Below are 12082 nucleotides of genomic sequence, written 5' to 3' on the forward strand. Positions count from 1 at the left end.
CAGGGGACACAGAGTGACAGCTTCACGGGGTATACTTTTCTTTTGGGGCGCTGCACAGTGTTGCAAGGGTCCAGAAGTAGGAGCAAGAGGACCAGAGACTGAATCCTGACCGCCACAGCGCTCAGCTGTCTCACTCTGCGCGGCAAACTGAAGCCAGCTGGGTCCCAGCTTCCTCACTGAGTGAAGCAAGACTCAGAGGACAGACATCGCCTATGCCACAGGATTATTCCATGAGCAAAACGAGATTGCCGGGCATTTTAAACTCATCTGAAACTGATATAAAAAGCTCGATGCTGTTACTGAAGACACAGTCTTTAACACGTACACTCAAACTGGAGAGCTAGTTTTTACAAGATCGGAGTTGTGACAGAAGACCTCACAATTTTCTATTTTTAATTTAAACATTGTAAGCAATGGATTACAACAGATCATTTTTATTCAAATAGGTAGACGGCATTTTCGAACACATCACAAACGCCATGGACAGGTGGCGGAACCATGATGAAATCAGGTGCCCAAGGGGCACAGTGATTCTTGGGTATTTGTGGTATAATCATGCTACCCTGTAGCTGGTTCTCACAGATTTTCTATGAGGCAATGACAGGAATATGGAAAGGAGATGCAAAAGCATCGTAAGTTTAGGAAAACAAACAGGACTTTCTTTGTGGTTGCATTGGCTTACTATGTAGTTGCCATTTATAAAACAAACAAAAAAGGCTCCCACATTCCAGTCAAGTCTCTGTTTAGTTCAATCAAGGTAAGGGAAATTTGACTTAAAAATAAAAGATACGTGGTGGGCACTTAGCCTAGTGGTTAACACACCGGCTGGGGGGCCTGCACCCCACACTGGGGAGCCTGAGTTCAGTGCCTGTCTCTGGCCCCCGACTCCTGCTTCCTGCTAACGCAGGCTCTGGGAAGTAGTGGTGATGGCTCCCCACCTGGATTGAGGTCCTGGCTCTCAGCTCCAGCTGGGAAGTGAACAAGTGAGTGGGAGCTTTCTCTGTTTCCCTCTAATAATAAAATAAAAACTGAAAACACAAAACAACGTAAGTATTATCCACAAATCAAAGCAGTTTGAAAGTACTTCTCAAAGACTGAGTTCCTTTCCCTCTCTATCTGTCTCTCTCTCATTCAGCCCCACAGGAATTTGCTAATAAGCAAGGAAGTCCTCATTTATATTTTTTTTTACATTTTACATTTATTTTTATATATTTATGTTGCATATTTATAGCATAACCAGGGGTAAGTTACTCTGCTCTGACTTTATATCCCTATACTATGTCCCCAAAATATGCTAGCTGATAACTTTTGAAATATTTTAAGAGACAAATTGAAGAGCTGATGTTTTACAGGATCTCACAAATAATCTAGACATTTAACTTTACTTTTCTTTATAATACCATAGTCATTTCATGTCACTGTGAGATTCTGACCACCTAATAAAATCCTGCAGTCAATTATTCACTTAGCACTATTTATCAATTAGCAATAAAATCCTTTCACACCAACTAGACATAGGTGTTTCAGTTACAATGGTGACAGTTCTGTCTAGCCAGAATGTACGCTGCTCTGTGATACTGACTCAGTTTTATGACGCCAGGTGTCCAGCCTCAAACACTTCAGTTCCCAAATTCTGTAAAGCTCTCACAAATCTGCATTTGGGAGTCAGGCCCCAAATGGGAAATTCAGAATAAATAAGGACCCCTAAAAATTCCAAACAAAGATGCTTCCTAGGCTCCATATTTGGAGTTTTTATGTACCAAGTTATATATGGGTATGAAGTTCATTCCCCCACTTTTAATTCATCTAAGACATGAATATACCAAGAAAGATGAGTAGACATACTTCTGACCGAAGTGAGCATTTTAGTGAATCCCATCCTAAGTGAATATAATAAATCTACTAGTCTTTTTGGACCAAACAAAGGCTGCAAGTGATTACAGTTTGCAGCTTCTTATCACCACGTCCAAGGAATTCTATGCCTCTGCAGCTTGGGCTGTAGACAGTACTGATCTCGCATTGTTGACTATTTCATCTATGTGTACATATTCATGGATATACCAAGACGATCTTGGTTCATATATTCAAAATCTCATTCAAGTATCATCGGACTCTTGGGGGAAGATGATTCCATCATTTCCTTTTTGAGATGAAAATAACGAAGTTCAGGGATATTAAGCAAATTGTCTGATGTCCCATAGCTAACAGGCTAACTTGGATCCCACAGGTAGGACCTTCCAACTTGCAGGGAAAGGCCTAAAACTCCAAGTTGATGAATTCACTGAGGGTCTTAGCATCCTAACCTGAAGCAAGCCTCCCAGATGTGAGAACAGAAAGTCAGACGCACGCCTGGGTTTTGGAGCTGGGATCTTCCAAGCATCTGCTGTGTGCCTTGTGAAGGAGACAGACTGGTCCCTACCTTCCTGGATCCTACTCTCTGGGGCTGGTTAAGACATCAAGCCAGAGACAGAGTGGCTTTAAAGAGCTGGAAGTGGCAGTGAGACATCACAGGAGAACAGCCTGTGGCTCCCAAGCAGGCTCTCAAGACGATGGAGAGGAAGGCGAAAATAAATCTTACAACAGAGGCAAACAGGATCAGTTGAACAAGAGGCCTTTGATTGATTCAACAAACATTGGGAGGGCAGCAACTACGTGCAAGGCACTCAGCGGAGCCTCCCATTCCCAAGACATTCATAGACATTCCAGTGTTCACGCATCTCCTGTTTCACACATTCTAAGAGAAAGCTGTATTTCTGCTGAAGGCTCACGGGCATTTGTCAAAGATGTCATTGACTCTCCTAACGGTAGTCTAGAGATAAGAGTCTCTTCCACGTGGGGAGCCTGGCTGGACCTGAGGACACGTGGGTGGGTGTTCCAGGCCAGGTTACACGCAAGCAACCATCACAGAATTGGAGCATTCAGTTTGTGTCTCCCTCCAATGCATCTGACTGTGGAAACTCAATCAGGCCCAGAAACGAATCCATTTCCTTTGCTTGTGTCCTTAAATTTGATGAATAGAGCCTTTGCTTGGAGCTACTGAAGCTGCTATTCATCTCGGTTAGTCGCTAAATAAAACGTTGTTCTTGGATATAATTCTGGTGAATATGACTTCGGAGATTTTTTGTTTAACTATGTAAGTCCAAATTATTCCCCAAGTAATTCTACATTTGAGCTATTTTTGTTCCACATGCTCCATATTTTTTTCCATGTTAGAGACTAGGGACCTGGAAGACCAAGTTTTCTTGTTGAGGGGAGAGAAGGGTAAGTCTGAGGACAAGCGCAGATTTTGCTGACAAAGCAGATAAAGTCATCCTCATGAAGTACTGTTCTAGATACTGCAGTTTGACAATCAGCGAAATACTCATAATTCTGAACTTTTAGCGAGAGAACACTTTAAAGGAGTAAAGACAAAGTCTCAATAAATAAATAAGCCCATGTCTCATCACAAAATTGGCAACTTTGTCCTGGCTTGGGGTCTAGTGGCATTTGATGCATACAATAGTCCAGAATGGTGTTGTCCTCGCAGTCAAGGACTTGCCCAGGGACAGCGACAGAATGTAACTGCACTGACAGTCTTTTCTCCCTGTATTTACATTTTTAAATAAAATTTTAATGCTTTAATTTTTAAAGGTTATTTATTTAAATGCAGATTTACAGAGAGAAAGAGGGAGACAGAGACAGAGAGAGAGAAGGGAGAGGGATCATGTTAGAGTACTTCCATCTGCTAGTTGACTCCCCAGATGGCCACAGTGGCCAGAGCTGGGCTGGGCTGAAGCCAGGAGCATCTGAGTTTCCCACGTGGGTGGCAGGGGCACAAGTACCTGGGCCATCTTCCACTGCTTTCCCAGGCCATTAACACAGAGTTGAATCAGCAGGACTCAAATCAGTGTTTATTTGGGATGCTGGCATTGCAGGCAGCAGCTTAACTGACTGCACCCCCATGCCGGCCCATAAAATTTTATTTTTACCTAAATGAGGCATGCGCATAGTTTAGATAGTCAACAAGTAACAACCAAAAGACTTCTCCCAAAAAACCACCAGTCTCTGACTCACCCTTAGTCTCCGTCTTCAGAGAGCACCACTTCGGAGCTGTTTCCAGCATTTTCACATCTTAATTTTTCACAGGCATGTCTCTACCCACAACTTTTTATTGTGAAAAAACTTTTAATATATAAGGACATATAGATGCTCCTTGATCTATGATGTGAGTATGTCCTACTAAATCCCTAAGTTGCAAACGCATTTCACTTACAGAACTTTGAGGGTTCCTGAGGTGCTCTGCTGTGGGTCAGTTTTGATTCAGGATGCTGGACAGGCAGTACGCCCATCCATTTCCTCAGCTGTGCAGATTTTTCTTGCTGATACTTTATTCCATGCTTTTCTCCCTTCCTTTTTTTTTTTTTTTTTGTTCTCTATTTTATTTTAATTCTTAGCGTTGGAACTTCTGTAAGAGTTTTATAATTTTATTATCTTTCATCTCTGTAGTTTCCCTTTCTTGGGAGGGTGTCTTTTTCCTTTATTTCTTAAATATTTATTCAGCTTTCTTCCTCAGCATCTCTAATATCAGTACTAATAACGTTTTTGCTATTATGCTCTTAATCTCTAAAAACTAAGTTTTAATCTTTTTAAAAATATTTATTTATTTATTTGAAAGTCAGAGTTACTCAGAGAGAAGAAGAGAGACGGGGAGGGGGGGGGGGTCTTCCATCTGCTGGTTCACTCCCCAACTGACAGGAGCTGTGCTGATCCAAAGCCAGGAGCTTCTTCGGGGTCTCCCACATGGCTGCAGGGGCCCAAGCACTTGGGCCATCTTCTACTGCTTTCCCAGGCCATAGTAGAGAGATGGATCAGAAGTGGAGGAGCCAGGACTCGAACCGACACCCATATTGGATGCCAGCACCACAGGATGCAGCTTTATCCACTCTGCCACAGTACTGGCCCCTTTCCTCTGTTTTCTTAAAGATTTATTCAGCTTTCTTTTTCAGCTTTCTAATGCCAGCACTAGTAACATTGCTGCTCTTACACTCAAACTCTAAAAACTAGGTTTTATTCTTAGAAAGTTCTTAAGTTTTTGCTGTGACAATGATGGTGCTGGTTTGTAACAGTTGTTACCTAACCCTTGGACATTACTGATCTTTTTAGATGTTTGTTATGCTTTGCTTTCTTCTCTCTGCCTTGCTCTGATCACTCCAGGTTGCTTTGCTCCCTCTTGGTCGACTATAGCCTCTGGTCTCCGGTGAGTGGCATCCCCCACCTATCCGGCAATCCTGGTGCCTGCTTGGGTTGAAGGGAGGACCAGAAAGCTGACCGGGAGTTTTGAGATGTTTGGTTTGGGTTTACCCACATTGAGCTTCATTGTAAAAGGATCCGGCTGGGTTATTTGTTGGGCATAGGCATCTCTAGGTGTTCCCTCTAGAGCAGGTAGTTTCCAGAATTTCTGTCTTCAGTCTAAGAAGAAAAAAGCTGGTTTCTTACATTTTGAGCATCAGTGGGGAAGAAAAGGTGGGAGGCCTGAGCAGTCACTGTATGAGCAGTCACTTAATTCCCCTGCTTTAACGTGACTGCCCTACCAGAAGCCCTGTCTGGCATCCTTGCCCGGATGTCATGGATCTGCCCTCAGGGAATAACCCCCTGCACAGCATGGAGGGGCAGCAGGCTCCGCCTCCACACTTGGCCGTTCCAGTCCCATCCTGCTCCTCTTGTTCCCTATGTCCCTGGTGCTCACAGTTCCCACGCATCCTGAGGGCCGTGCCCTTCGGTCAGGTGAGTTCCAGTTTCTCCCACTGCAGGTTGAGAATGTGACTTCTTGTGTCTGCTGAGACCCCTCCTGTCCATCTGTTGTGTCCACTCTGCCTTGGTGAGGTCACCTTTCCCAGGAAACCTCTTTACTACGGTTTTCATAGTTTCAGGAGGAGGCAAAATTAGACAATGAGCAAAACTCGCTCAACGGCCATTTGCCAGGAACCTCTATTGTGTTTTTTCCTGCTTCATTATCAACATTTGTCTAATAGTATGAAGTATGTATTAGGATACTTGTGTAAATAGCCACCTAAATCAGCCGAGGTAACTGCTTAGTTAGCTTTTCATTACTATAATGAAATATCTGGGCCGGCGCCGCAGCTCACTAGGCTAATCCTCCACCTGCGGCGCCGGCACCCCAGGTTCTAGTCTCGGTTGTGGCGCAAGATTCTGTCCTGGTTGCTCCTCTTCCAGTCCAGCTCTCTGCTATGGCCCAGGAGTACAGTGGAGGATGGTCCAGGTCCTTGGGCCCTGCACCTGCATGGGAAACCAGGAGAAGCATCTGGCTCCTGGCTTCGGATTGGCACAGTGCCGGCTGTGGTAGCCATTAGGGCAGTGAACCATCAGAAGGAAGACCTTTCTTTCTGTCTGTGTCTCTCTCACTGTCTAACTCTGCCTGTCAAAAAAAAAAAAAAAAAAGACAGAAATATCTGAGGCAGGCTATTTTATAAAGAAAAGAGGCTATGTTGGCTCACAGCCATGGAGGTTCATGGTCCAACACTAGGTAGATCCCGCTGGCCCAGCCTTTGTAGTGTCTTCTTGCTGGCAGAGTCCCGTCATGGCACGTGGCAAGAGACAGGTGCCATGCCTGCCTGCCTATGCTTGTGTGGTTGCTCCCTCTCCTGACTGTGGGTGATGGCCCACTCCAACACAGCCACTCCCGAAAGGTCTTGCCTCTGAACAGAACCGGCTGAGCCTTCCACTGTCTCAGTGCCACTGACCTAAGCTTCTGGGAACTGAACTCCTGCATGCATTCAGGGAGACAAACGCTTAAATCACTGCACTAAGTGCATCATTAAACCATGAAGTGATGAGCAGAGGTTCTCAATTCTAAATAAAAATGAGGTTTAAAAAAAGGAGAAGGGGAGAAAAATATATTTTTTGTACATGATATTTTAAGTTCCAATTCCCTTAAGGAATAAAAATGATTAATGTTAAGGGCAGGCTTCAGGTACTCATTACTGATTCACAGATGAGCACTTTTGAGGGTGTTTCAAAATAGTCACAGAAATCAGAATTAAAACGTAAATTCATTTTAGTGCAAAAAACGATGCAATCAGCTGCCTCTTGTGACGTTGGCATTCCCTACCAGAGTGCCACACTGAGTCCTGGCTGCTCCACTTCTGATCCGCTCCCCGCTCATGTGCCTGGGAAAGCACAGAGGATGGCCCAAGTGCTTGGGCTCCTGCCACCCATATGAGAGACTAGGATGGAGTTCCTGGCCCCTGCCTTTGGCCTTGCTCAGCCCCGGCCAAGGTGGCCATTTGGGGAGTGAATCAGCAGTTGAAGACCTCTCTCTCCCTGTCATTCTTTCAAATACATTTTTTAAAATTTATTTTTGTGTTTTTTTAATTTAATAAATGTAAATTTACAAAGTGCAACTTTTGCATTGTTGTGGCTTTTTCCCCCATAGCCTCCCTCCCACCTGCAACCATCTTCCTCTCCCATCCCACTCTTCATTAAGTTTCATTTTCAATTATCTTTATATATAGAAGGTCAACTTAGTATATACTAAGCAAAGATCAAACACATTTTTAAAAAACAATTTTAAAAAAAAATTTAACTACAGGAATGCATTCTTATAAAACCCATTTTCTATGAGTTTTTTGAAGACCCTCTTATGCATGGGTTTCAATAGTTTTTTTTTTTGGCACCAAAATAAAAATCTTCTAATTCCATTTTCTATTACCTTTTTTGAAGTTTCTTCATATTTGATACTTTCTATCCATGCAGGCCACTGGGCTGAGATACAAAGAAGCCCAAGGGAGGACTTGGGCGCAGGAGCTGGGATGCTCTGAGCAAGACCGAGAACTGGAAGGAAGGAGTGGCTTGGGGCCCAGCAGCTGAGGTATCAGTGAAAGAGGAAATCAGGTAGGATGATCCCTGTGGGTAGCAAGCTAAGGGATCCCCAGTGCTCACAAAGCCACAGAGATTCTGCACTCAAAGACGCAACCAGGAGACCCAGCACTCACAAAGTCACAGAGGTTCTGCACTCAAAGACGCAACCAGGAGACCCAGCGCTCACAAAGCCACAGAGGTTCTGCACTCAAAGACGCAATCGGGAGACCCAGCACTCAAAGCAGGATGAAACAAGAAAGTGACAAGGGAGAGAGGAAACACAGAGGATTTCACCTTGGACTAGCAAAAGAATTAACAGAGTAGCCTGGAGAGCAAAACAGACTACATACAAACATCTCTACGAGTTTGATCAACAAATCGGTTCAAGCTGAACATAATTAACACTTCGCACATAAATCACCATCCTGAGTCTCTTCCTATTCTCTTAAAACATTCTCTTTTTTTAAAAGATTTATTTTACTTATTTAAAAGGCAGAGTTACAGAGATGCAGAGAGAGAGGTCTTCCATCTGCTGGTTCACTCCCCAAATGGCCACAATAGTCGGGGCTGGGCTGGGCAGAAACCAGGAGCTTCTTCTGGGCCTCCTATGTGGGTGCAGGAAAAATTACTTGGGTTATCCTCCACTGCTTTCTTAGGCACATTAGCAGGGAGCTGGATCAGAAGTGGAGCAGCCAGGATTGGAACCATGGCCCATATGGGACACCGGCCCTGCAGGCAATGGCTTAACCTACTAGGCCACAACAGCAGCCCCTTAAAATATTCTTCAGTCCTACACAAGCACTCATGACTGTGCAGCACAATGGAGGGTCAGGGTTCAAGGTCAGGGCAGGTGTGTATGCTAGGGATGCCAGTATAGACACCTACATCCCTGATGAGAGTGCCTGGGTTTGATCCCTAGCGAGTTTATAGTTTTCCTTTTCTTTTCTTTTTTTCTTGCCTATGAAGCTGAACAAAATGACAAACAAAACCCAATTTTTTAAGAAGTAGAAGAAAATGGAAGCAAGGGTTTAGCCTAGTGGTTAAGATGCCCATGTCCCATGTGGGAGCACTGGGTTTGATTCCCAGCTCTGGCTCCTGACTCCAGCTTCCTGTTAATGCACTCCCTGGGGGGCAGTGGTGATGCCTCAGCTAGTTGGGGTCCTGTCACCCACACAGGAGACCTGGACTGAGTACCTGCCTCCTGGTTTCAGCCCCATCCAGCCCTGGCCTGTATGGACATTTGGGGAGTGAGCCAGTTGGTGAGGGCTCTCTCCATCTCTTTCCCTGTCTCTCTGCTTCCATCCGGGTGGGTGGGGTGGGAGATAGGAGGGAGAACTCAATGGCAAGGGGCCCGGTCCTCGGCGCAGAGTTTCGGAGCAGATCATCCTGTTGTCACTGGTGTTGTGAGGAGCCCTCCTCTTGAAAGGCCTTGGTCCACGCAGCCGGCAGAGTTAAGTACACGTTGCCAGGCCTTGCAGTTAAAGCTGCTTTGGGAGTGTGACTGCTCCAACCTCTCCTGCGATTGCCTTTCATTTACTTATTGTACAAACATTTATGGATGCCGACTTTGTGGCATGTAAACTAGGGGCCAAAGGTACAGAGCGGAATCAGACGGGCCTGTGCCAACGGACAGACGGCAGGAGAGACAGTTTGATGGCTGCCTGGCTGAACCAGGGAACGGTCTGACGTCCAGGAAACGTCACTGCTCCTGAGTAGGTGGCATCTCAACCCTTCCCTGCTTTTACCTCCCTTTGTTTCTTGCCAAATAAGGAAGCAGAACACATGTTACATCATTGCAGTCACACACGCTTTCGCTGAACACATCCTCCACCTGGTTTTAACAATTCCAACAGCAAAACTTGTTGCTTTGTGTTAGTCTGGGCTCTTGTCTAAGACTGGATGACAACACTTGGGATTTCTTGGAAAGGTTTTTAGGGTCCATCCCTACAGAACTGGAGAAGCTGGGGATGCTCTTGGCCAGGACTGTGCATGTCCTGAGAGCCTGTGCAGCCTTCCCACGTGAGTGGCCAGTGGGACAGCATGGGGGACACATGTGTAGACCTGTCAGTGTCTCCTCCCTCGGTAACCCAGCATGCCCTGGCCTGCAACGCCTGCAGGAGGGAGTCCGTCTTCTCAGCAAGCCATCACAACCATCCTTGTGACGGATAGTTTCTAACTGCTGCTTTGTACTTCAGCCAAGAAACACCATGATTGCCACAACACCCAGCTGAAGGCAACAATTTCTAGTAAGCACTGGGTGATGGAATTAATAAATAACCCCCCCCTCCTTAATTTTTGCAACTGTGGCTTGTAAGTCATACCGAGATACCAACTTTATAAGCTCCTCCCAGATCCAAGGATGGAGAATTCCAGCATTGATGTCAAGCCTTGAAGGGCACCAAGAGGTTATTGGTTTCTGTTATTGAATATGTGAGAATGTTCCAGTTTTTCTGGCATGTTGCTCACTAAATGGAAAATGGGGACTCTTTCAAGCCCAGCTAACCTTGGTACAAGAGCAGACAGAAGAGTTCCTCCTTCCATTTCAAGTTTTCACAGGGCCACACTTGTCACCCCTGCCCAGCTGTGCTCAGGGACACTGAAGGCTCCCAGGGCAGCGGGCTGCTGCCTGGGACACAGCTGGTCCAGCTCCGAGTTAGTTCACTTTCCCGGACCTCAGCACTCTTATCTGTTCAGTGAGAGGCGGGGACTGAGCCCTTTCAGCTCTGATTTGGTAAGATTCTAGGAGCAGGGTGGACAGGGAAGGGCATCCCTGTCACATTCCTCTCTGGGCCTGGCTGGCTGCAGCCATCACCCTGAGGTGGACAAGGAGCTCCTGGGGCCCTGAGAGTCAGTGGGAACTGCGGGTGTTGATGGGAGAAGTGGGAGAAGGGAGTAAGTGTGCACACCACTCCCCATGGCTCCCTGTCCCCTTTCAAGTTCCATTCTGAGCTCCTACACTGCAACACTGCTGTGTGGTGTTCACCAGAGGCAAACACCTTTTTTTTTTTTTTTTGACAGATAGAATTAGACAGTGAGAGAGAAAGAGACAGAGAGAAAGGTCTTCCTTCCGTTGGTTCACTGCCCTAATGGCCACCACAGCCGGCACTGCGCCGATCCGAAGCCAGGAGCCAGGTGCTTCCTCCTGGTCTCCCATGCAGGTGCAGGGCCCAAGCACTTGGGCCATCCTCCACTGCCCTCCCGGGCCACAGCAGAGAGCTGGCCTGGAAGAGGGGCAACCAGGACTAGAACCCGGCGCCCATATTGGGGGCCAGCGCTGCAGGCGGAAGATTAACCAAGTGAGCCATGGCGCCGGCCCCAAACACCTTTTCTTTTGAACATTCTTGTTTGCTGTTGTCATTGGAGAAATGGATTCTAAAAAAATGTTGCTCGTTTCTGCAAATTATTCTCCATCTTCCCAAAACAAGTTCTAACTCATCAACATTACACAAACCATCCCAGGGCAGGACATTAATTGAAGTCAATGAAAACATAAAGTGTAACACTGCAGGAACCAAACAAGTGCAGGGCTGGAAGGAAAAACATCCAAGGTAGCACTGTATTTACTTGGGGACTTTGGACACTATTTTCCTCATTTTTCCATGCACTTGCTGACGATCCCTCGTACTCATGGATGCATAAATCTGCTTCAAAGATGTGCAATAGCCCCAGACCTACAGCTACACATCTGAGGGGCCATCAAGAGCTCTGTTTCCACCCCTAGAAGACTGTATTAGCTCGTTTGTCCAGACCGATGTGGAGGCAGTGGCTTACAGGTTATCTTCTACTTGAATCCAATTTGATGGCCCTGGGTTAATGCTGTGATAGTGCATACAGGCTCCATTTATGAGACTGGGGTCTTTTCGCCCCAAGGAAGCTAGGAAACCACCGGGCAGAGGCTCAAGCTCTCTCACCCTGAACACTCAGTCCTAATTGATCTACTTTCAGTATAGGGAGCAGTAAGAAGCCAGCCAGGAAACAGGAGAAGGGGAGGCAGGTTGGCTGTTAACAATTTCAACTATGCACCAGGAGCTCTCCTCCCCAGCAGCCTCCCAGCCACAAGTCCTGGGAGAGCCTGGCTTATCAGCTGATGGCGGAAGATACGGCAGAAACCCACAGAGCCGGCGAGCCAGTGGCCAGTGCGGAACACACAGAGGGGTAAGAATGTCAATGTTTAACAGAGCGGGAACTTTCTGAACCAGAGGAGGACATGCACTTTGTCAATCTG

Source organism: Lepus europaeus, chromosome 4 (assembly GCF_033115175.1).
Source record: "Lepus europaeus isolate LE1 chromosome 4, mLepTim1.pri, whole genome shotgun sequence".
Classification (NCBI taxonomy): domain Eukaryota; kingdom Metazoa; phylum Chordata; class Mammalia; order Lagomorpha; family Leporidae; genus Lepus; species Lepus europaeus.